General features: G+C 40.8%; 1 long non-coding RNA gene across 5 annotated transcripts in view; it reads right to left on the reverse strand.

The window, feature by feature from the left end:
- LOC117878120 overlaps positions 1-23,576 on the reverse strand; it is a 153,235-nt gene that overhangs the window by 45,416 nt on the left and 84,243 nt on the right. Inside the window, exon 3 of one of the 5 annotated variants that reach the window (XR_004645895.1) lies at positions 3,314-3,336. The exons of 3 other annotated variants lie outside the window; for them this stretch is intronic. This is a non-coding gene — a long non-coding RNA (uncharacterized LOC117878120). Of the gene's footprint in view, positions 1-3,313; positions 3,337-17,614; positions 17,630-23,576 lie in introns of those variants that run through there. One more of the 5 variants, XR_004645893.1, reaches the window with a different exon arrangement.

Consider the following 23,576-nt stretch of genomic DNA (forward strand, 5'->3'; position numbering starts at 1 on the left):
GGCTGCCCGAAGCCCAAGCACTACCGGCTTCACGGTTTGCCGGGCAGCCTCCAGACCCTGCGTCCCCGGCTGGGCGCTTCCCCTCCCGGGCTCCAGCTGTGCTGGGGAAGCGCCGGCCGGGGGCGCAGGGTCTGGGGGCTGCCCGGCAAACCGTGAAGCTGGTAGCGCTCGGGCAGCCCTTTCCGCGTGGCTGGGAGTGGGAGGGGGCAGGGTTAGCGTGGGGAAGGGGTGGAGTTGGGCGGGGCTGGGGAAATGGGCAGGGCCATGGCCCGTGGAGGGTCCTCTTTTTTTATTTGTTAGATATGGTAACCCTAGACATGAGGCTTTATTTGGCTGAGGAACAATGTCCTGATCAAGCAAGGTACTGAAGCACATGCCTAACATTAGGCCTGTGAATAGTTCTGTTGACCTCAAATGCCTGCACTTCAGTACCATGCTTAATCAGGATCTAACAGACCAAAATAAGTTAGTGAAGGGAAAAAAGAAACTTGGAATCCAATTTAGAAGCCAAGGAGCCAACTGGAAAAGTGTGTGCAAAAACTGAACGCTGTATGTGGGGACTGAGAAGGAGATGGCAGTGGGAGGAAGTAATAGCAAGAGACCGGGGTGAAGTCCTGGCCTCTGAAGTTAGTGCGAGTTTTGCCATTGAATTCACCCTGGGCACTGCAGCAGTAGTGAATAATGGGTGTACTTACATAGTAGATCAGCTGTTGTATGTGCCTATAATAGGATGATAGGAGGATGGAATTTCAGCCTTAACTTGTAATGTCTTTGTTGTTTTCAGGTTTAGGTTAAATTTTTAGATTAATGTAGGGTGACCAGATGTCCCGATTTTGGGGGTACCTATTACCCCCAACCCCCCTCTCCTGATTTTTCACCCTTGCTATCTGGTAACCCTAGATTAATGTAACAATTTATCCTGGTTTAACATAAAGCAATACATTCATATAGGCTTGTTTCTTTACCCTCCTTTTTGCTTTTTCCAATTATTACATAGGGTTTCTGTCTTTGAGTGAAAAAATGCTGATCTAAATGAATTATTATTACGAATCTCATGTATGACGCCAAAAGTTTCCATAATGCTGGAGAGTGGGAGGTCAGTGCAAAACAGATAACAGGTTCCCACCCGAGATGAGCTTACAATGTGAAAAGTAAAGTTGGTAGAACACACAAGATAATACACACAAACAAGTGGGCTGTAGCCCACGAAAGCTTATTCTCCGACATGCTCAAATAAATTTGTTAGTCTCTAAGATGCCACAAGTACTCTTGTTCTTTTGGCGGATACAGACTAACGCGGCTGCTACTCTGAAACAAAGTAGGGTGTGATTATTAGAGCTTGAATGCTTCAAGGAAGAAATGCAGGGAAATAGAGGGAAACCTTGACATATGTTAATTTAGAAGCTCCATATACTGGACAGCCTAAAAATTTTACCTGACACTGCAAAAATACATACAAATTACATTATAAAGATAAAAGGAAACAAATCTAGCCATTGCATTGATTATCATTTTATTTACTAGCCAAATGGTAAAGATACCAGCTGTGCCACTAAACACATTCAAAACTTCAAAGCTACAATGATATTTCATCCCAACAGGAACAAGCCTCCCACTTGAGATGAAGGGTTTTGACTGCTCCTCATGGACATGCTAATGTCTCCATAAGCAGAAGAGCATCTATTGCAAGCTGAGTGGATATGTGAAACTCCTGACCTTATAAGAAAGATGTGATGCCACATTCTCCACAACCAAATCCATAACCGTGTGACTGGGGAATGTCTACACTGGCATAAAGAGGTACCACACCTAAAAACAAGCACATCGGAGAGTTGGGGGAGAAGATAACAATCCTGACAGAAGCCCACTACCGCCTGTGGTGCACTTGTAACCCACACATCTCCTGACCTCCTGGGTGTGATGTTCTGTCTCATCTAGTGGCACCAGACCAAAGAGGCTGAGAGAGAGAGAGATTAATGAGTCTGCTCTACAGCCTTAGCTAAGGGCTATATGGCTTTTAGCTCATGCAGTAGAGACTTATGCACCAAGCTTGAGAGATCCCAGGTTCAATCCCACCTGCCAGTGACTAGGGTCTGTTGGTGTTACACACTCATTTGACAACTGACACACCTTTGCTACAATAAGTCACTCCAGCTTTGGGAGCCTTGCTGTTTTGGAAAGGTCATACTAACATCTTGTCAGCCCTACAAAACCTTAATGAAAATTTACTAGTCCAGGGAAATCATCTCTTTGCCAGCTCTTTACCATGATGATTGATAATGAAAATTTAATATTTTACTTATCCAGCTAAGATGCTAGTTGGAGAGCAAGGAGATGTTGGTAACCCTGCCAAGTTAATAATGAATAAAGAGCAGAATTATCTTTATTCTTATTTGTATTATTACAGCACCCTAGGAGCTCCAGTCATGGACTATGACCCCATTGTTTTCAGCACTGTGCAAACACAGAACAAAAAGAGTCCCTGTCCCAGTGAGAATAAATGGACACAAATCATCTCCCTGGTCACTCGATTACAGACCTAAAAGTCGCAATATTACAACAAAAAAACCTTCAGAAACAGACTCCAACAAGAGACTGCTGAATTGGAATTAATTTGCAAACAAGACACCATTAAATTAGGCTTGAATGAAGACTGGGAGTGGATGGGTCATTACACAAAGTAAAACTATTTCCCCATGTTTATTCCCCACTCAGACCTTCTTGTCAACTGCTGGAAATGGGCCATTTTGATTACCACTACAAAAAGTTTTTTTTCTCTTCTGCTGGTAATAGCTCACCTTAACAGATCACTCTTGTTACAGTGTGTATGGTAACACCCATTGGTTCATGTTCTCTGTGTATATATACAGCTTCCTACTGTATTTTCCACTGCATGCATCCGATGAAGTGGGTTTTAGCCCACGAAAACATATGCTCAAATAAATTTGTTAGTCTCTAAGGTGCCACAAATACTCCTGTTCTTTTTGTGGATACAGACTAACACGGCTGCTACTCTGAAACCAGTCTAAAGTATAAGGCAAGAGACAACAGGTGGATACTACCAAATAGAAAGGGGAATACAAGGAAACAATGAGATACCGAGCTCTTAAATGACAGCTGTGACACCTTCACTAGAGGTGTTTTTTTGGGGGGGAGGGGGCGGAAGGGTGTAGTGAAAACATTGCACAGATATTTCAGCAATTTGCAATAACTTTTGTTATGTAGCAATTTGCAGCTGCAGGCTCCCATTGTCAATCCATCATATGAGGAGGTCACTGAAGTTCTTCAGCGGGAGTGAGGTATTTCCAGAGGTACCAGAGATTTCATTATAGGACTCTGTGAAACAGAAAGGGGTGTTGGCTAGTGATGGGTGAGGAATAAAATGTTCTGAGCTTTGGTCAGTTTGGATAAACTGTCTGTGTTGCATAAAGATCTAGATGTTGATCCAAACTTCACTGAACCTTTAGTGGCTTCCCTTCAGGAGTGAAAGTAACTTAAAGGACTTACTGGTACGCTGGAGTCCTGAGCCTGTGGCCTCAACCGGAAGAGGCATGGCCTCAAATGGAAGAGACGAGGCCTTTCAAGATTTAAAGGCCCGGGGGCTCCGACTGAGGCTGGGAGCCCCGGGGCTCAGGGGCAAATTAAAGGGCCCGGGGCTCCGGCCGCCGCAGAGCTCTGGGCCCTTTAAATCCCCGCCCGAGCCCGGCTGCCAGAGCTCCAGCGAGGATTTAAAGGGCCTGGGGCTCCCCACAGCAGCTGGAGCACCGGGCCCTTTAAATCACTGCCACCGAAGCTGGTCCAGTCCGGCACGGCGTACTGGCTCTTGCCGGTACACCATACCATACCGTCTTACTTTCACCTCTGCTTCCCTTCCTCCTCTTACTTCACATCAGCTCTTCTCAGTATGAGATTAGTGATTACAGACTATCTTCCTAATATACTATTAACCACAGAACACAGTCCCTGAACTTGTCTCATCATCACTAAACATAACATCTGGGCCCGCTCACACATTCCAAGAATCCTGATATTCTCAACATTTACGATAGAAAACCAGATAATCCTCCTTTTCTTCCTCTTCCTACTTTGTAACCCTCACCTTTCCCCCAAATAGGCTCTCTACCTTTCGCAGGGCCAGATCCTACAATCCTTAGGTCACCGACAGCCCCTGTCCACTTGTGTCCTTGGTCTCAAGGTTTCTCCCCTGCGTTTAACTTTGCTTTGCATGTCCATTCCTCTTGGCTATATGAAAGCATATCCTCATACTTAGAGAATCCAATTCCTATGTTAGCTAATCACAGAGGTAGCATAGATTTGCCTCTTAAAATCTGTATCAAATTTTTCCCTGCCAAGAAATACAAGTTATTGACTGATGTCAGGTGCTCTATCACACCATATGAGCAGTCCTTGTTTATACAATGAGACTAAAATGAATAAGGATTACTCTGATGAGTACAGGTTGCAGGATTGGGCCCCTTATATTTCAATCTTGCACACTCAGTAACTTCACCTTTCACAGGTGCACACAATGCAACTTGGGCTGCCTGTGTCTGGAAAGCCACAGAGCTCATAAGATTTGAATAGCACATCCAGCTGTGCCCAGCAGAAGACTGCAGATCTATGAACATTGATATATCATTGGGAAAAGAGGAGGACTGGTTGGACATTGCAGAGAGGAAGGGCATAAAATGTCCTGCTGGGGGTCATTGTGAGAATGGGGGATAGGAGTGTGCTTGGAAAGGAAATAAATGGGATTAGAATTTTCCAACCTAGAGTGAATTTCAAAGTAGTGTCTTGGTCTATATAGTTAGGTTGAAGGTGCCTGTTGGGGATAAGAGGATGCAGTAAAAAAGATAATTACAGTATTTCATATTGTTCAGTTTAGTATACATTTGACAGGCTTTATAAACAGGAAGTAGACAAAACGGTGTGTATTGGGATCTGTTTTTAGTATCTTGAGACAAAAAAATCTTTAAATGTAAACAAGCACAGTTTTGGCAAGAACTACAGTCTACTGTGGTTTGCAGTGGTGTTGTAGCCATGTTGATCCCAGGATATTAAAGAGACAAGATGTGGGAGATATCATCTTTTATTGGACTAAGCATACCCAAAATATTGGGGGGAGGGTGTTGGGAACACAACCCTTTTGATGGATTGAGGCCTCAGTTAATCTTAATCTGCTCCAGAAAGATCACAAAATAAAAAGTTGTATGCAGTGTTGTTATAGCCATGTTGGTCCCACGATATTAGAGGTCTGAAGAATCTGAACAGCTCTGTGTAAACCCGAAAGCTTGTCTCTTTCACCACCAGAAGCTGGTCCAATAAAAGATATTACCTCACTCACCATGTCAGTCTACTGTAGGTAAGACTATTAAATTATTTTTTTAGAGCGGTCTTTGAATCCAGCCAGAGTGACAAAACAGGGTGCCCTATAAAGATGACTGTAAGAACTGTAAACAAAGGAAGTGAGATTAGTGATTACAGATTATCTTCCTAACAGACTATTAACCACCGAATACAGTCCCTGCACTTGTCACATCATCACTAAATATAACAACATCTGGGCCCACTCACACATTCCAAGAACCCTGATATTCTCAGTATTTACAATACAACTGCCACATGAATCACTCATCCAAATGCAAACTAATGCAATCACAGTAGCTTCATCAGAGGGATTTCTAGTCTCTAGAGCCCATTAATTGTGTCCACAAATTTGCAATAATGATCCAGCACGGGTGTCTGCACAACTATAGCTAATCAAGTAGGTGTCAAAGCTAATATAAAGTGTTGATAGCTCACAATGAGAGTAATGACTTCCAAATGCAAATGAATGTGATCAAGAATATAATAAATACCATAATTAGCTTTTTCCTATACAGTTGTACAGAATATTTGTAATTAGAGGAGCTTGTTTGATTTGACAATGTCTTTTTTTTCCCTTTCAATTCATTGATGTGACAGAAGAAGCAAAAAATTAGCAAGTTCATTACTGATAATAGAACTAAATCTTCTATTGAGGCAATAGGTGAATAAAAGAACACAGGCCTGAAGTGCTTCTCTTAATTTCAGTAAGCATAGCTAAACCCTTATTAATTACAGACCAAATTGTAATTATCTAGCTTGTTAAAAAAACTCCATTAAACTGCTTTCAATGGAAAAAAAAAATCAGTGCAATTAAATTGCTCCTATTTGCTAAAACAAACACCACTTCCCTTTTGAAGATTAAGAAAGAGTAAACATATCTGGTATTACCACTTAAACCTGAAATTGGAAAGCAAAGCAGTAAGTGGTTATATTGTGATCCTTCTGCAAGCTTTCTGTATCTTTTTCTCACTGATTGTGCTACATGCTTGTCGAATACCCTAGCTGATGGCTCCTTTACTTATTAACTGGGCCCATAGTTTGTTTATTGTCTGAGCTATTTTTTGTGTTTTGTCTTTTCACAGAATAATTTTCTTGTTATATGTCCCATTCTTAACTAATCCTGTTCTTTTGTGGCTGCTAAAGGGGTGTTTTTCCTTTTATATAGAAAATACATATTCAGTAGTCACCATTAAAATCTTGACATTTTCCTCTCCCAGAAAGAGAAGCTATTGTCCTACTTGCAGGACTCCCTATGCTCCATAAAAGGAATTCAGCAAACACAAGCAAACCAAATATTGCAGTGGAGTATGTTTCAAGATTTTAAAATGATATATACTTTAGTGTGCTGTTTATGACAGATGATATCATAATATTGAGTAAGACCCTCAGGTGAGATACAGCCCAGCCCATTTGTAGGACTCAGGCAGCACATAGGGGTCATAATGGATACGTCTACACTACAATTGGGTACAAGCCTCCTAGACTGGGTAAAAAGAACAGGAGTACTTGTGGCACCTTAGAGACTAACAAATTTATTAGAGCATAAGCTTTGCCTCTCTACAAAGGAAAAAGGACACTAAACTATCTAAACTGCTACATGCCACAAGGAGCCACAACAGTAGTTCCCTTAACCCACCCAGCAATATTGTTAATCTTTCCAGCTATACTCTTAGCCCAGCAGAAGAGTCTGTCATATCTCGGGGCCCCTCCTTTTGTCTCTCCAGACCCACGAACATGATACAGTTCTGTGGTGACCTAGAATCCTACTTTCGACGTCTCCGACTCAAAGAATATTTCCAACATACCTCTGAACAGCATACTAACCCACAGAATCCCCCCTACCACCACTACCAAAAAAAAAAGGATTCTGCGTGGACTCCTCCGGACGGTCGAAACAACAGACTGGATTTCTACAGAGATTGCTTCCGTAACGTGCAAAGGCTGAAACTGTGGAAAAGCAACATCACTTGCCCCATAACCTCAGCCATGCTGAACACAACGCCATCTACAGCCTCAGAAACAACCCTGACATCATAATCAAAAAGGCTGACAAAGGAGGTGCTGTCGTCATCATGAATAAATTGGAATATGACCAAGAGGCTGCTAGACAGCTCTCTAACACCACATTCTACAGGCCATTATCCTCTGATCCCACTGCGGATTACCTAAAGAAACTACACCATCTGCTAAAAAAACTCCCTGACAAAGCACAGGAACAAATCTGTACAGACACATGCCTAGAACCCCGACCAGGGGTATTCTATTTGCTACCCAAGATCCATAAACCTGGAAATCCTGGACGCCCCATCATCTCAGGCATTGGCACCCTAACATCAGGCTTGTCTGGTTATGTGGACTCTCTCCTCAGACCCTACGCTACCAGCACTCCCAGCTATCTTCGAGATACCACTGACTTCCTGAGGAAACTACAATCCATCGGTGATCTTCCAGAAAACACCATCCTGGCCACTATGGACGTAGAAGCCCTCTACACCAATATTCCACACAAAGATGGACTACAAGCTATCAGGAACAGTATCCCCGATAATGTCACAGCTAACCTGGTGGCTGAACATTGTGACTTTGTCCTCACCCACAACCATTTCACATTTGGGGACAATATATACCTTCAAGTCAGCGGCACTGCTATGGGTACCCGCATGGCCCCACAGTATGCCAACATTTTTATGGCTGACTTAGAACAACGCTTCCTTAGCTCTCGTCCCCTAACGCCCCTACTCTACTTGCGCTACATTGATGTCATCTTCATCATCTGGACCCATGGAAAAGAAGCCCTTGAGGAATTCCACCATGATTTCAATAATTTCCATCCCACCATCAACCTCAGCCTAGATCAATCCACACAAGCAGTCCATTTCCTGGACACTACTGTGCTAATAAGCGATGGTCACATAAATACCACCCTATACTGGAAACCTACTGACCGCTACACTTACCTACATGCCTCCAGCTTCCATCCAGGACACAACGCACGATCCATTGTCTCCAGCCAAGCTCTAAGATATAACCGCATTTGCTCCAATCCCTCAGATAGAGACAAGCACCTACAAGATCTCTATCAAGCATTCTTAAAACTACAATACCCACCTGCTGAAGTGAAAAAACAGACTGACAGAGCTAGACGAGTACCCAGAAGTCACCTCCTACAAGACAGGCCCAACAAAGAAAATAACAGAACACCACTAGCTGTCACCTTCAGCCCCCAACTAAAACCTCTCCAGCGCATCATCAGAGATCTACAACCTATCCTGAAAGATGATTCTTTGCTCTCACAGATCTTGGGAGACAGACCTGTCCTCGCTTACAGACAACCCCACAACCTAAAGCAAATACTCACCAGCAACCACACATCACTGAACAAAAACACTGACCCACGAACCTATCCTTGTAACAAAGCCCGATGCCAACTCTGTCCACATATCTATTCAAGGGACATCATCATAGGACCTAATCACATCAGCCATACCATCAGGGGCTCGTTCACCTGCACATCTACCAATGTGATATATGCCATCATGTGCCAGCAATGCCCCTCTGCCATGTACATTGGCCAAACCGGACAGTCTCTACGCAAAAGAATTAATGGACACAAATCTGACATCAGGAATCATAATACTCAAAAACCAGTGGGAGAACACTTTAACCTGTCTGGTCATTCAATGACAGATCTGCGGGTGGCTATCTTGAAAACTTCAAAAACAGACTCCAACGAGAGACTGCTGAGCTGGAATTGATATGCAAACTAGATACAATCAACTCAGGATTGAATAAGGACTGGGAATGGCTGAGCCATTACAAACGTTGAATCTATCTCCCCTTGTAAGTATTCTCACACTTCTTATCAAACTGTCTGTACTGGGCTATCTTGATTATCACTTCAAAAGTTTTTTTCTCTTACTTAATTGGCCTCTCAGAGTTGGTAAGACAACTCCCATCTGTTCATGTTCTCTGTATGTGTGTATATATATCTCCTCAATATATGTTCCACTCTATATGTATCCAAAGAAGTGGGCTGTAGCCCACGAAAGCTTATGCTCTAATAAATTTGTTAGTCTCTAAGGTGCCACAAGTACTCCTGTTCTTTTTGCGGATACAGACTAACACGGCTGCTACTCTGAAACTAGACTGGGTAGACAGACTTGCACTAGCTCAGCTCATCCACACAGTTATTTTTAATGTGCTAGCTTGAGATAAGCTAGCAAGCCTCTGTCTACCCAGGATGGGAGGCTCACTCCCAGCTGTAGTATAGATATACCCAATCTGGCGACAAATTCCCAGTTGAGATTTCCTCACATCTGTTAGGTACTGGATCTGGCCTCTCCCTTCCCAACCCCTAGCAAAGAGAGTGTGTTGGGGTTGAGCGGAAGGCGTAGCAGAGGGAGCTATACTACACCAATTTTCCATTGGTGGGATCCACTAAAGACTCTTCAGCAGTGGTACATGCTAGAATTGCCCAGCAGCAGTTCTAGGTGGTGCCAGCATCAGGACTGCCCTCAGAATCAGGGAGCCAGAACTGTCTCCTTGACATTTCCCCTGTCTCAACCACATAAAACAGAGCTCAGGCACAGGAGAGGATCTGGACAAATATGTTTGTTTTTCCTTTTGGTATACACGGCATTGTACTTAATCTCTCTCGGGTATATGGACGTATCTTCTCTCTTTTTCCTCTCTTCTCTTTTTTGTTGTTCTAAGTCTACTTTATTACAAGCTAATAATACGTTACAGTAGCTGTGATGCATTGAATGACCAGCTGATCAATGTTTCAGTTCTGGGAAAATGATGAATCACAGTAAGATTACCATGGAAGACTCAGTTAATTCCTTAATGCTAACTCAGTTCAAAATACACAATGGCTTGGAAACCTGTGGTGGTAGTGGAGGTCCTTTCTTGGCTATTGGTGGTTGTACCATAGAGTTCATACAGCTAGAAAAAGAAATGACCCTAATGAGATCATACACACTTGAGTCCTTCAGAGCTTTCTACTGCACAAACTAGCATTGAAGGCATTTCTCCCATTCCTCCTGGGAAATAAAACTCCTTTTGTTAAAGCTCTTAACAGAAATCTCTCTACCACTAAAACAGCAATCAATGCCATTTTTCCTTATTTGCAGTTCTCATCTTTGGCCTGAGCACAATAATCTGAATTTCTCTAATAAAGAGCAATTCATGTCTCAAAGTGAGTTTCAGCTTTCAAGGCAAGCTGAGAAATCAAAAGAAACAAGTAGAAGGCCATACTGTAGATTTTGCTTTGATGTCTCCCTTTGTCTTGAAGTATGGGAGTCCCCTATACAGTCTCAAAGCTGTTCCATTATTACACCTTTAAGGTAGCCATTACTTGATTTGGCTTCTAGCTCAAATACACCAGCATTTTTTGAGTCCATTCAGGCATTTTGATTTTTACACTCTAAACCCTATTATTTTGAAGTGCTTTTGGCTGAAATGTGCACACTGTACAATGTAATCCATTAGAAGCTGTGGCCCAGATTTTTAAAAGTATTTAGGTGATTGAAGACGCAGAAGGGTGCACAGTGGGGTTTTCAAAAGTGCCTAGATGTTGAAGTCAATGCAGTTAGTCACCTATCTGCATCTATAGGTGTCTAGATATCTATGAAAATCTGCTTACAGTATCAGAAAGTTTTTAAAAAAATTAAAACTATTGTAAGCTTCCAAAACATTTGTTCCACATTCAGTTTAAGATTCTGCTCAGAGGTTCAGTTTTTATATTTCCTGAAGTGGTTTGTAATGTCATGTAAAGTCTATTTATTCATGTCTGGACACTGGTGACATCATAGCAGAATTTTCAGAAGACTTCTCCATTCATTGCTAACTTGGAATACTCAAAAGCTGGCCTTCCAGTGATCTGCTGCACACCATCTATCTCTCTCCTCAGTATTTGACCCTTACTATGATGACCCACCACCATTCATTCCATGAAAACTTTCTCAAAGTTGTTTCCATTTCTCCAAAGTACGTAAGTTTGTGCCTGCTGATTTCCAATAGCAGAGTCCACTTCTCTCCAATAATATTTCCAACATAAGTGTTCATCTTCTTTTCCATATAGGAGATACGCAAAAGTCTTTGCCAGTAACTCATCTCAAAGGCTTAAATTTTCCATGACAGCAACATTATTTACCTGAGTGTCACATCCGTAAGTCGCTGAAGTTGTTTGTCATTCTTTAATTAAGAGTAAGCTTATACTTGGTGCATGTGCACTAGGGTGTATGTATGTGCATCTACTTTAACAAAAAATGTGAGGTTAGGAACCCACATGAAATTGCAACCTCTCACATATTTAAAAGTTTCCATTAAAATGTTAGAGGGTCTTCAGTTTTCCTGTCAAAGCCCCGAGGATCTCTTCTACTCCACCTGTTACTATAACTTTGAGTATACTTAGAGGCCCTTTGCCACTCCTCAATCAGATGGTGTTGTCACTGTTGAATAACATAAGCCACTTCTTTCTTTAGAGGATAAGCATAGTGCCCACCTGAGGAGAAAGAGACTCAGCTTTTCTCCTCCTTCCCAAGCCCTCTCCTCTCTCTGCTTTCTCTACTATTGCCACCACAACCCTCCAAGTCACACAGGCCCATAACCTGGGAAATATTTTTTGCCTCTGGTGTAACTAAATCTTTCCACCTCTTCTTCCATAATATCTCAAAGATCCAGACTTTTCTATCAACCCACACAGCTAAATCTCCCATCTTGACTACTACAACCTCCTCTCCAGTCTTCCTGAAATGTACCTTACTTCCCTTGGGTTCATTTTAAACCACAATTGCTCAAGTCATTTTCCTGATCCATTGCCTTGATTATGTCAATTCTAACCTTTCCACTGAGTCCCTCCACTGGATCTCCCAACTTCCCACCTGCAAAAAAAGCACAAGCTTCTATTTGGTATCCCCCCCAACATATCCACTATGTATTTTATGTCATTCTTCTTTTGTCGCCAAAAATGCCAGCCTTTATCATCATCCACTTATCTTCTCCCACAAGCACTTTCATGTTTTCTTCACTGCCATCCCTTAGAAATGGAACACAGTTCCCCAGCTAATTCACAAAGCAGCAAAATGTCCCCCTTTGAAACTATCCTCAAGCCCCATTTCTACTATGTTGCTTGTGATAAATTCTTAACTGCTAACAAATAGGCAGGTGGCCAGCAATGATTACTGAGATCAAAACAGTTGCTTTATCTATATCTATATCGCTCTATATATATTTCTTTAAAAAAATCATCCAAGCCCTTCTAACCTAGAAACTAAGTGCGCACCTACAACCACACCTTCTCTTACCCTTGTCCTCCCTCCCCTACTACTTAAATTTGTGTGTTACACCAAATTGTTGCATCTTATCTAAATTTAGATTATAAACTGTCAAGGGCAGCAGCAGTCTATGTGTACAGCACCAAAAAGAATGGGGGCACCAATTTAGATTGTAAGCTGTTTGGGGCAGGGTCTCTTTTTGATCTGTGTTTGTACATTGCTAGTCCCAGTCCATGACTGGAGCTCCTAGGGACTTCTACAATACAAATCAATCAATAAATAAATAGATTGGGGCCTCTTGGCTCTAACACAGTACAAATATGATTACTACACCAGAACCAGAAAACAAACCTAGCTCTTTCACATGGCAATGCAAAACACTAACTGCACCCTCAGGATGCCCATATGTTTAATTAGATCAGAGGTCACTGTACAGACATAACACCACAAATCATGTCTGTAGGCAAAGCACTTTGTTTTGAATCTTGTACCATTCCATAGCCATTGCCAGCACATTTAATTTTACTGCCCAGGAATAAAATCTTTTTTTTTTTAATCTTTTAATTTTTAGTCTTTCTATATCCAGATATCACCACTTAATCAAAAACATAGGAGCATTTTAGTCAGGCATTTCAGAAGGGCCCTGTGCTATGCAATTATTAATTTTTTTAATGGAAAATTTTCAGCAGGGATCCCTTGTCCTTGGATGAGTCCTGCAAATACTACAAATGCCTATTAATACCATGCATGTCTAATTAGGTGACAGTGGGTCCTAGTCAGAAACAACCCTAGCTCGCTTATGTGCAAATATTTTTGTATGTAAAGAAATTGGTTTGCAAGAGTCATTAAACCCATTCATTAAAAATATTTTTTGGGAATAGCAGATGGAAATACTCAATTCACAACCTTGAAGTGTTCATAGGAAAGAATCTAATATTTAGAAGCCTTAAGTTTATTCAATTTAAGAATTCTGATGTATAAAAAGATAAAATACAGAGTTTTTTTCCTCATATAAAAGGATGCGGGCAGTCAGGGCCGGCCTTAGGAAGTGCGGGGCCCAATTTGAACAGTTTTGACGGGGCCCCAGCAGGGATGACTAAAAAAACCACGTAAACAAACACGTGGGGCTTGTACTCACCGGGCGGCACTCCTAGTCTTTGGCGGTGGGTCCTTCACTCGCTCCGGGTCTTCGGTGGCACTGAAGGACCTGCCGCTGAAGTGCTGCCGAAGACCCGGAGCGAGTGAAGGACCCGCTGCCGAAGTGTCGCTGAAGATCCAGAGCGCTGCCGGGTGAGTAAAAATTAAAAAGGAGCCTCTAGCCAGGGAAGGGATTCTCGGCCACTTGCCCCCACACTGGCGGCTCTGCCACTGGGCGCGGGGCCCTCTTAGGCGCGGGGCCCGATTCAGGGAAATTGATGGAATTGGCCTAAAGCCGGCCCTGTGGGCAGTAATTCAACATAGAGCAAAGACAGAGGCAGCCAGCAGCAAGCAACACTGTAGTAACCTTGCTGAGATGTATATGCCAGTTAATTATATATGAATTCCTTTCCTTGACACACTGAACTTTGCATCACAAAATTAATATTATAGTCTATACATATGGAGCACCATCTAAAAGGAATCTAGGAAACTCACTATGCCATCTGATTTGCTTTCCAGTGTTTTGAAGAAGAAAATACTTTACGACTGAACAGATTAACAGATTTTTAGATTGAATGTTAAATTTCATTGGGCAACATTAAATGTAATGAAATATATTTTAATATTGGGCCAGTATCAGCCAAAAGTGCTATGAGATGCTAGATATGTTTTAGTACGTACCTGAAGAAAAAACTTCCATCCATTTTTCAGCAGGTTGGAGCTTTAATTTGTTCACGGATTTCCTTTATTCTAAATTCTGTAGATATTTCCATCTTCCCTGCCTTTTAACAGTTTAATCCCTATAAGGCTGCCAAATAAGGAGGCTTCCCTGTAAACTACAACCATGAAAGCAGATGAGGGAGAAGAAAAAGCATAAGAATGTGATAGAGAGAGTGAGTAAATCAGTGCTGTTTGCTTTGGGAAATTTGTGTTCTCTGTGTTTTCTTTTACTTTTTCTCCTCATGCTATTCTCAGTGAGCTGATCTGCCAGCTCAGCCTGAAATAGCCCAAGAGAATGTGTTTTTTACAGTGATGTAATATTAATATTAATATCTCAATGATAGAGGACTGGATTTGAAAGTCATCGCAAAATTTGGATATACTTCCCTTGCCACCCTATTTAACTTTGATGGGGTGATCATGTTTCCTGCAAGCTACACCTCAAAGATACCTAAAGGGTCCTGACATAATCTCTGGTGTCCACATATTATCCAGTTATGATATTGTATTGCAACTTGCAGGCACAGTGTTATATTGTGATCGTTATACTCTGGCATGCAGCATTATGATGCCACAAAATAAACGCGATAATGCCAAGACGGTCACGTTTGGCCAACAGCAGAAGCAGCTAAAAATGGTAACATCATGTAGGTTTTGAACAAGTTCCATCAGGTACCTTGCTTTTCCACTCCATTTAGTGTCAACTGCTTTGCACAGTATGCATAATGTTGTATATAGAAGTTGTATACAGAACTTTCCCCCGTAGAGCACTAAATGGTATTGACAGCATAAAGAAACTCTCTACTTATCACTTTGGCCAGCAGTGAACTAAATGTTTATCAATTCTATAGAGAGATCAAAATGGTAATTGTTCTGTATTAAAGGCAGTTTTCACAGACATCTTTATAAGTTATGGCACAATCTGTGATTAAAAAGTTAAAAAATTAAGAAACTGTAAAAATACCAAGGTATAGCCATAGTCTTCAGATGAAATCTTGACTTTTTTTTTTAAACAGACTCATAGCTGATATATTTATTACACAGTACAAACATTCAAGCGGTGCTACTTTTAGTAGATATAAATACTGTGCATATTGTAGAAGAAGGAGACAGTTTTGATTTACACTTTAAATATCTATAAGTGACTGCTTTTTAAAACTTGGTGAATCACAAAAATATGAGGGCACTGATTCAGCAAAACACTTAAGCCTGTTCTGAAAGCCCATTGACTTCAAGGAGATTTAAGCATATAAATCTGAATAAGGATTGGATTATTCACATGCTTAAATGTAAGCATGTGCTTTAGAACCTTGCTGAATTGGGGCCTAGGAAAGAATTATGCAATAAAATAGATTTCTAACCCAGGGTTTGAAGCCAGTGGTCAGAAAGCAGATTTTTTCTCTTGCACATAGCTTGCTGGACAAACAGCTAAAACAGTTATCTTAAAGTTTAGACAGTTTTTCTAATTGCTGTGGGTACTGGAAAAGAAATTTCAACCCTGCAGTTTTGCAACAGGGCCAATTCAGAGATATTTTTATGTTTTCTGCTTTGCCAAGCATTTTATACACACTATTTCCTTTTCTTAATCCATTCCAAAAAATGTCCACTCCAAATATTTTTTCCCATACCTAGCCACATGATGGTGTTCCTTTTCTAAGAATAAACAAATTATTTCCGTTTATAAAAATGCCACTCACGCTATTTGACATGAACATATCTTTATATAGTAAAAGAACCCAAAGCATTCTCTCCGGTATGTTGTTACAAAGGGGCAGACTTATTAGGTGGGAACCTATTAAGTGAAATTTTCCTACACATCTGATTGGTCATAGACACTGAAATTCCCAAAGGAAATCACAAGATTGTTATCCTTCTTTCTCCATCTTTCTAAATGAGAATTCATTCTTATCTTAGACTTAATAATACATTGGCTATAATTGCTTATGCAATGGAACCCTGTTAGTACAATATTGCATTTGCATATTCAGCTGGAGTTAGAGGATTCAGCTGTCAGAATATTAGAAACTGTAACTGGGGGGGAGGCGGGAAGTGTGAGCTTGCAAATTAGCTGTCAAGTTTAATAAAAAGAGAATAATGAGCCAAAAAAGCTGGCGGCTACCATTCCTAGTGCATTACTGAGCTTGCCTCAAGGTAAAGCTCAAATTCTGAGGAACACTGAAACAACAGTATTGCACTTTGCCACAAATATAAGCTAGGTAAGCAAAATATTAAATAATAAAAAAGCAGGCCCTGATGCAAGTCTGAAATTAAAATGCTGTACACAGGCAAGATGTTCCTTTTCTTTGAAAGCAATAAAAATGCTATGTCTTAAATGTGAAACATTTCCTGTAAAGCTCAGCAATAAATTAATGTTTGGCATTTGGTTCTGAAAACCACTGAAAATTTGAACTAAACAATGTATAAAAACTGACACTTTGCATAATTGTTGGCCATTCGCGATGTGCTTATAACTATTCTATGATGATAATCAAAAGAATTACTATTACATTTAGATAAATATTTAAACTACACAAGAAATAAAAGAAAGATATATTAAATATTATTTGACTTCTTATATTAGTGTATTTTTGCTTACAGGCTCCTGTATACACACAAACCCTTCGCCTACTAGTTTGCATGCTTCTACCTCTCATCCCTTCTCTTTGCACAGTACATTAAAGATCAAATTTATGGTAATTGAAACCAAAAAAAACCCCTACATATGCAGACGAGGGTGACTGGCTGTTCTAAAGAGTTCACTCACACACACACTCCCCATTTCCCCTCACAAATAAAAACCCAAACAAATCAAACTATCAGAAACATCAAAGAAGCCCTCACATCAGTGACCAAGTGAGAAGCCTGCTGTTGAAGGATGGTTTGCTAACATTCAGCATTTTCTCTTCCTTCAAGAAACTGTGCATGCCAAAACTGTTTTTTGACCCATTCCCTTTTATTCAGCTGCATAATTCTGTCCTTCTTTTCCTGATACGGGAGGTAGTCATGACTCATATCTTTAAATGCCAGGCACTGTAGACACTTGCTGTATGCTGATTGAAGTCATTTGGGCTTAAAAGAAAAAAAGTTAGCTGTATCCATTTCCTTAGATACGATGAGCAAGCATCCTGATGGGTATAAGAACAGGAGAAACAAACTTTATCCTCTGCAATGGGTTCAGTAACAGCACTTATAAAATATAGATGGTGGAAAACTGAAGCCCTTGACAGAACTACCAGTTAGTACGCATGCATGCAATGAAATATTTGCAGGTGTAATGCGCAGACATATAACACAGATGCTGTGTACACGTATTTTATGTAGAGAAGCAGAGACTATATAATCTATTTTAACACACTGTGGAGAGCAAAATACATGTGCTTAATTCAAGAAAGAAAAACAAACTCTGCTTATAACATGACATCATAGTAATAGGTAATCTACAGAGATGCAGTTTTCAGGTTTCTATGAGGAAAGCCCCTTATGCTACACATACTTCTGCTTTTTACACACAGATATTTGGAAATTTGTGACCGTCAGGTGGGTTTTAGGTTTATGAAAGGAACTGAAGGGAATAAATAAAAATGCCAAGTTCTGATGAAGAACATTTGCAGAAACAAATTAAATTTAGAACACAAAAACCAAAAACAACAAGCAGGCAAAGAATTCAAGCAAAGCTCTTTTCAATGGTAACAAAGTTTATGAAAACAGTTACCAAGAAGAGTTAGGAAACACATCAAGCAATTTTAAGTGAATTTCTCCTTATAAAGAGAAGTGCACATTAATGGTCACATCTGCTATCAAACTCCACACTGTCAGTGAAAACAAGTGTAATTTTGTACAAAAATAATGGCAGGATAAAGTGTATAGACTGAGATTTGAAAAGCCTCCTAGGAAATCTGGATGCATAATACCCATTGATTTTAAAGGGACAGGACATCTAAGTCACTTAAGACAGCTTTGTAAAACCTCAGCACCAGAATCCTATCCACCACAGGATATCTGTGGTCATGCATATTGAGGAAGGCCACAGATAGGGTGATCAGACAGCAAATGTGAAAAATCAGGACGGGGTGGGGGGTAATAGAAGCCTATATAAGAAAAAGACCCAAAAATCGGGACTGTCCCTATAAAAATCAGGACATCTGGTCACCCTAGCCACAGATATTGGGGATCCATTTATTTTCAAGCATAATTTTACTGAAGTTAATGGAGACAGGTTAGCCTGTACAACAGAACAAAAAAGAAACATTAAATATGCAAAAATCTTTATTAATATAGAATTAAGGGTGTCCAGTGATTGCTCATGCTCTTCCGGAACGTTATGCTCAGCGAAACTCAAACTTCCGAAAACCAGGAAATACATAGCTAAGGTAAACATATATGCAACTTTAGCTCTGTCCCCCTGGAGCTGGCAATAGCCACAGGAAATTATCCATACACACTTTCATTGGATTCATTGTGCCGGAGTAGCTGTACTGAATGGTGGAGAAATAAGTTGGAGTACCTTGGAATGGCTGTGATTATGATAGAAGGAGGTCTGGGTCTGAGTCTTCACATGTGTGTTATCAAAGGAAAGAGGTGCATGTGTACCTTGAGGTTCTAGTCTCCATCATTCCAATACAGAATTGTGTAGGCTGTATCAACAGCAGGGCACAGAGGTCTTCTTTCCATGGGTATTGTTAATTGTTAATTTGAAACGTCTGTGGTTTTAATGATGGGTAGGGGAAAATATAGGTTTAGATGGTTTGCTGTGTGCTAACATGAAGGGTTTAAAAGGATATGAAGTGGTTGTTGGAGTATTCTGACGAGAGTAGGCTCAGTGTTTGAGCACAGGGTAGGTACAGGTAGCATCTGTCCATTACAGTGAAAGGCAGAGCCCTAGTATGTGTGTAATGGGTGTTTTGGGGCATCACTTGAAGAGGGCAGAATTAAGGTTGTGTTGGTGTTTACCTTAACTCTGCATTCTCTGGTTTTCACAAGTCTGAGTTTTGCTGAACTCAATGTTCTGGAAGTGCACAAGTTATTACCAGGCAACCTTAACTCTGTGCTAATGACTTTTTTTTTGCCATTTAATTTCCTAGTTTTTTAAGTGGAAAGAGAAATGTTTGTTGGTAGGAGCTAACGGTTATTTCGGCAGTTGTAGACCTCACCTGCATTTGGAATTGATATGTTACCATGACTAGGTAATAATCAATAGACCTAACTTTAATATAGTGCTTTTCATCAGTAGATCTCAAAGAACTTTACAACATTATACCCTTTTACAGATGGTAAACTGAGGCACAGAGAGGTGAAGTGACTTGTCCAAGGTCACCCAGAATGCCAGTGGTTCTGCTAGGAATAGTCTCAGTCCAATGGTCTTTCCACTAGGCCACAGGGTCTCTATGTGATTCCTCAGTGCTCCTCCCATCTCCTGTACTTTTTGTTCTAGTGGAATGGGGATGATGTCATGCTTTGAGATGTTTGCAACATGATTGACAATTTTATTACCTGGGTATTACAATAACTCTAAGCGTATAAGAGAAGACTGCTGTGTCTGTCTGCTCCTCCACCCCCTGCCCCAACATTTAGCCACCCCCACCAACATTGGGCCACATGAGCTGGGCCCCTCACTTCCACTACCCATAACCAACTGGGAGTCCTACCTCTCCTCAGCCAGACTTCCCCAGCCATGCCCCAGGTCCACCCTGTCTGCCTCTCCTCCAAACCTGGTCCCTCCCACACACACTGTCCACAGGGGTGACGTGCGTCTTAACCATTCATTTTCTGGATTTCAGATGTTGAAATCTGTGTTACTTTCATTCCCTCTAACCCCAGATCCCAGCTCTCATGGAGGGACAGGGAGAAGAGCTCAGGCACCCCCAGAGGAACAGGGTCCCCCAGATCCCAGCCCACACAGGGAAAGGGAAAGTTCAGAGCTGACAGGCCTCCCCCCTTAAACCTCCAACTTCCTCTGCTGCACCTCACATTCTTCAACCCCTTCTGTCTCTTCTTCTCCCATTCCCCCAGCGCAGAAGGGAGAAGAGAACATGTAAACAAGCTCCATGCCTCCTGCACACCACATCTCCTAATCCTGGACTTGGATTTCTCTCTCACTCTTTCTTCTAGCTGGATCATAGAACACTTAGGAATTCCTCCCTGCATTGGGAATGAAGGAACTGCCATATGGCAGGAGACAGACATGTATACTGGTCTCAATTAGCAAGTGGGCAGTGTAAAAATATATAGAGTTACATGTTGAGAGGCACCTCTCCCGTGACCAATCACTGGAGAGTATGGGAATTCCTAATCCTAACTACCAAGAAGGTGCCTTCATTCCCCTCACTTTCGTTTTTTAAAAAGGTGAGGGTGTACAGGGTAGGATTTGATTTTAACCGTCTAGGCCATGTCTAATTGTCGCTAGGTAAGCACCAGTGTTTGGGCTCCCAATTGCCCTGCCAATATGTCTTAATGGAGACCTCTAGTTACATTTTCATAAAGGCCGAGAGCCTACATTTTTACTGAGATTGTGGCACCACTGTTGGCGAGGGAGATCATTTTCTGCTCCACAAAAAATATCAATTAGGAAATGGACTAAGACCACTCGGGTGACCAGATGAAGGGAAGAAAATATCGGGACACATGGGGGGAGGGGTGCCTGGCAGCAGATATTTTATCGGGACGTCTGGTCACCCTAAAGACCACAAACACATAGTTAAACATACATAAAACTTTCAACTCTCCATAATACAGCTGTCAGATATTAGCAACTTCTGTCTCTTAATGCTGTGGGACAGATTTCAACTAGGGCACTCTATTAATAGAAGTTATGCATGCGATTAACGCAAAACAAATTAACTAGATTTTAAAAAGTCACGATTAATCACAGTTTTAATTGCACTGTTAAATAATAATAGAATACACCTCTACCCTGATATAACGCGACCTGATAGATCATGAATTCGGATATAACGCGGTAAAGCAGGGCTCCGGGGAGGGGACGAGGGGAGGGGCTGCGCACTCCGGCAGATCAAAGGAAGTTCAATATAGCGTGGTTTCACCTATAACGTGGTAAGATTTTTTGGCTCCCGAGGACAGCGTTATATCGGGGTAGAGGTGTACCAATTGAAATTTATTATCAATATTTTGGATGTTGATTTCAATTACAATACAGAATCAAAGTTTACAGTGCTCACTTTATATTTTTTTTATTACAAATATTTGCACTGCAAATAAAAAACAAAAGAAATAGTATTTTTCAGTTCACCTCATGCAAATACTGCTTTCCCTGTTACTAATCCTCCAAGTCATCAGTGAGAGTTATATATATAGAATTACATATCCACACACACTTTTTAAGAGGGAAAATAATTAAAATCTTCAGGGGTGGAAAGAATCTACACCACGGCCTATACACTAAATTTTGCATTAGGGCTTCTGATTTCACTGAAAATATAAAGTCATATGCAGCCAGAAAGCTCTCTAAACATTTGCAGATATTCAGGAGCACTAGTTATTTCAGTATGTGGAATAAATTATGCTCAAGATATTTACTCCACATATGTTAGTTTCAGATGGTAGATGGTGAAGATTTAATAATTTCTGTAAAATCTTACTTTTTGATTTAAATACCAATTTTTGAGAGGAATATGACAACATAAGGATTCAAGATATACAGATCTGGCCTAAGGCATCTTTTTAGCGCAGGGCAGAATCCAGACAGGAATAACTGGTCAGCATACAGGCTTCTGTCAGTTCCTCAAACACAAACATTATTTCACTTTATAGAGATATACATGGGCAGATCACAAAGAAAAGTTGAACCCCTGTGCAGAAGCTACCAGGGAGTCAGACATTTTAAATGACAGCAGAAAACTGGACATAATGCCTGTGGCTTATGATGACTCTTTGACAAACTCTAGGTTCGATACATACAGTATATCATTTAGAACACAATCCTAAAAGTATGAAGGGAAATAGAGACAAAGACTAAAACAGATATTTGGTCTTGTGGTAAATTTTATGAGTGTGATCTACAGATTAGAGAAGGAGACTAAGGGCTGGTCTACACTTGGGGGGGGGGAATCGATCCAAGATACGCAACTTCAGCTACGCGAACAGCGTAGCTGAAGTCGAAGTATCTTGGATCGAATTACCTGGGATCCTGGTGCGAGATCGACGGCCGCAGCTCCCCCGTCGACTGCGCTACCGCCGCTCGCTCTGGTGGAGTTCCGGAGTCGACGGTGAGCGCGTTCGGGGATCGATATATCGCGTCTATGAACTGGGCAGGTAACATAAAATGCTAATATCCTCAATTTACCTAAAGTACCTTTAAAATGTGTATACTACAACTGACCTTACAGAGACATTGTGAGTTTAAAATGATATAAATAAAACACTTTGAAATGTTCAGATGAATGGCCCTATAGAAGTGTATTAATTTAATTAATGTAATATTAATAGTCCTTAGAGATCTTCTGTGATACCAGTATCACAGAAGTTGAGGTATTTTCATAAACTTTGTTTATTTTAAATTAAGTATTTAATCCCTGTTATTGTACTGTCCTGTCTTTCTGATTATAAGGCAGATATTTTTAAAAGGCTAGGGATAAAAATTTCCAAAGCACTTAAGTGATTTGCTAAAGTACCTAAGCTTCTTAAGTACCTAACTCACTTTTTAAATTGGGTTTTGGCTCCTAAGTCACTTAGGTGGTTTTGACAATTTCAACCTGGATCACTAATTTCAAAATGGAAAAAATTAATATTTCCCTTCTTATAATCTGAATACTTCAAAGATGTTGAACTATTTACAATAAAGGTTCAGAAAATAAAAATACAACAGTTAGAAATCACCATTTTTCATATGTAAAACATTACCTCTTCAGTTAGAATAGAAAATAGCCTTAACTTAAGAGAGGGCCAAAATCATTTTACCAGTGAAGTTCAAGAATCCTTTAAATGGAAATATACCTCACTTCAGTCAGTCTTCATCGAGTGCCTTACTGTACTTTATTTCCTAATCCATTCCTGATGTTTTCATTTAGCTCTAGAAATTATTTTGAGAGCCAAAATAAACCTCTGTTTCTACACCAC

The sequence above is a fragment of the Trachemys scripta genome, chromosome 5 (assembly GCF_013100865.1).
Source record: "Trachemys scripta elegans isolate TJP31775 chromosome 5, CAS_Tse_1.0, whole genome shotgun sequence".
Classification (NCBI taxonomy): Eukaryota; Metazoa; Chordata; order Testudines; family Emydidae; genus Trachemys; species Trachemys scripta.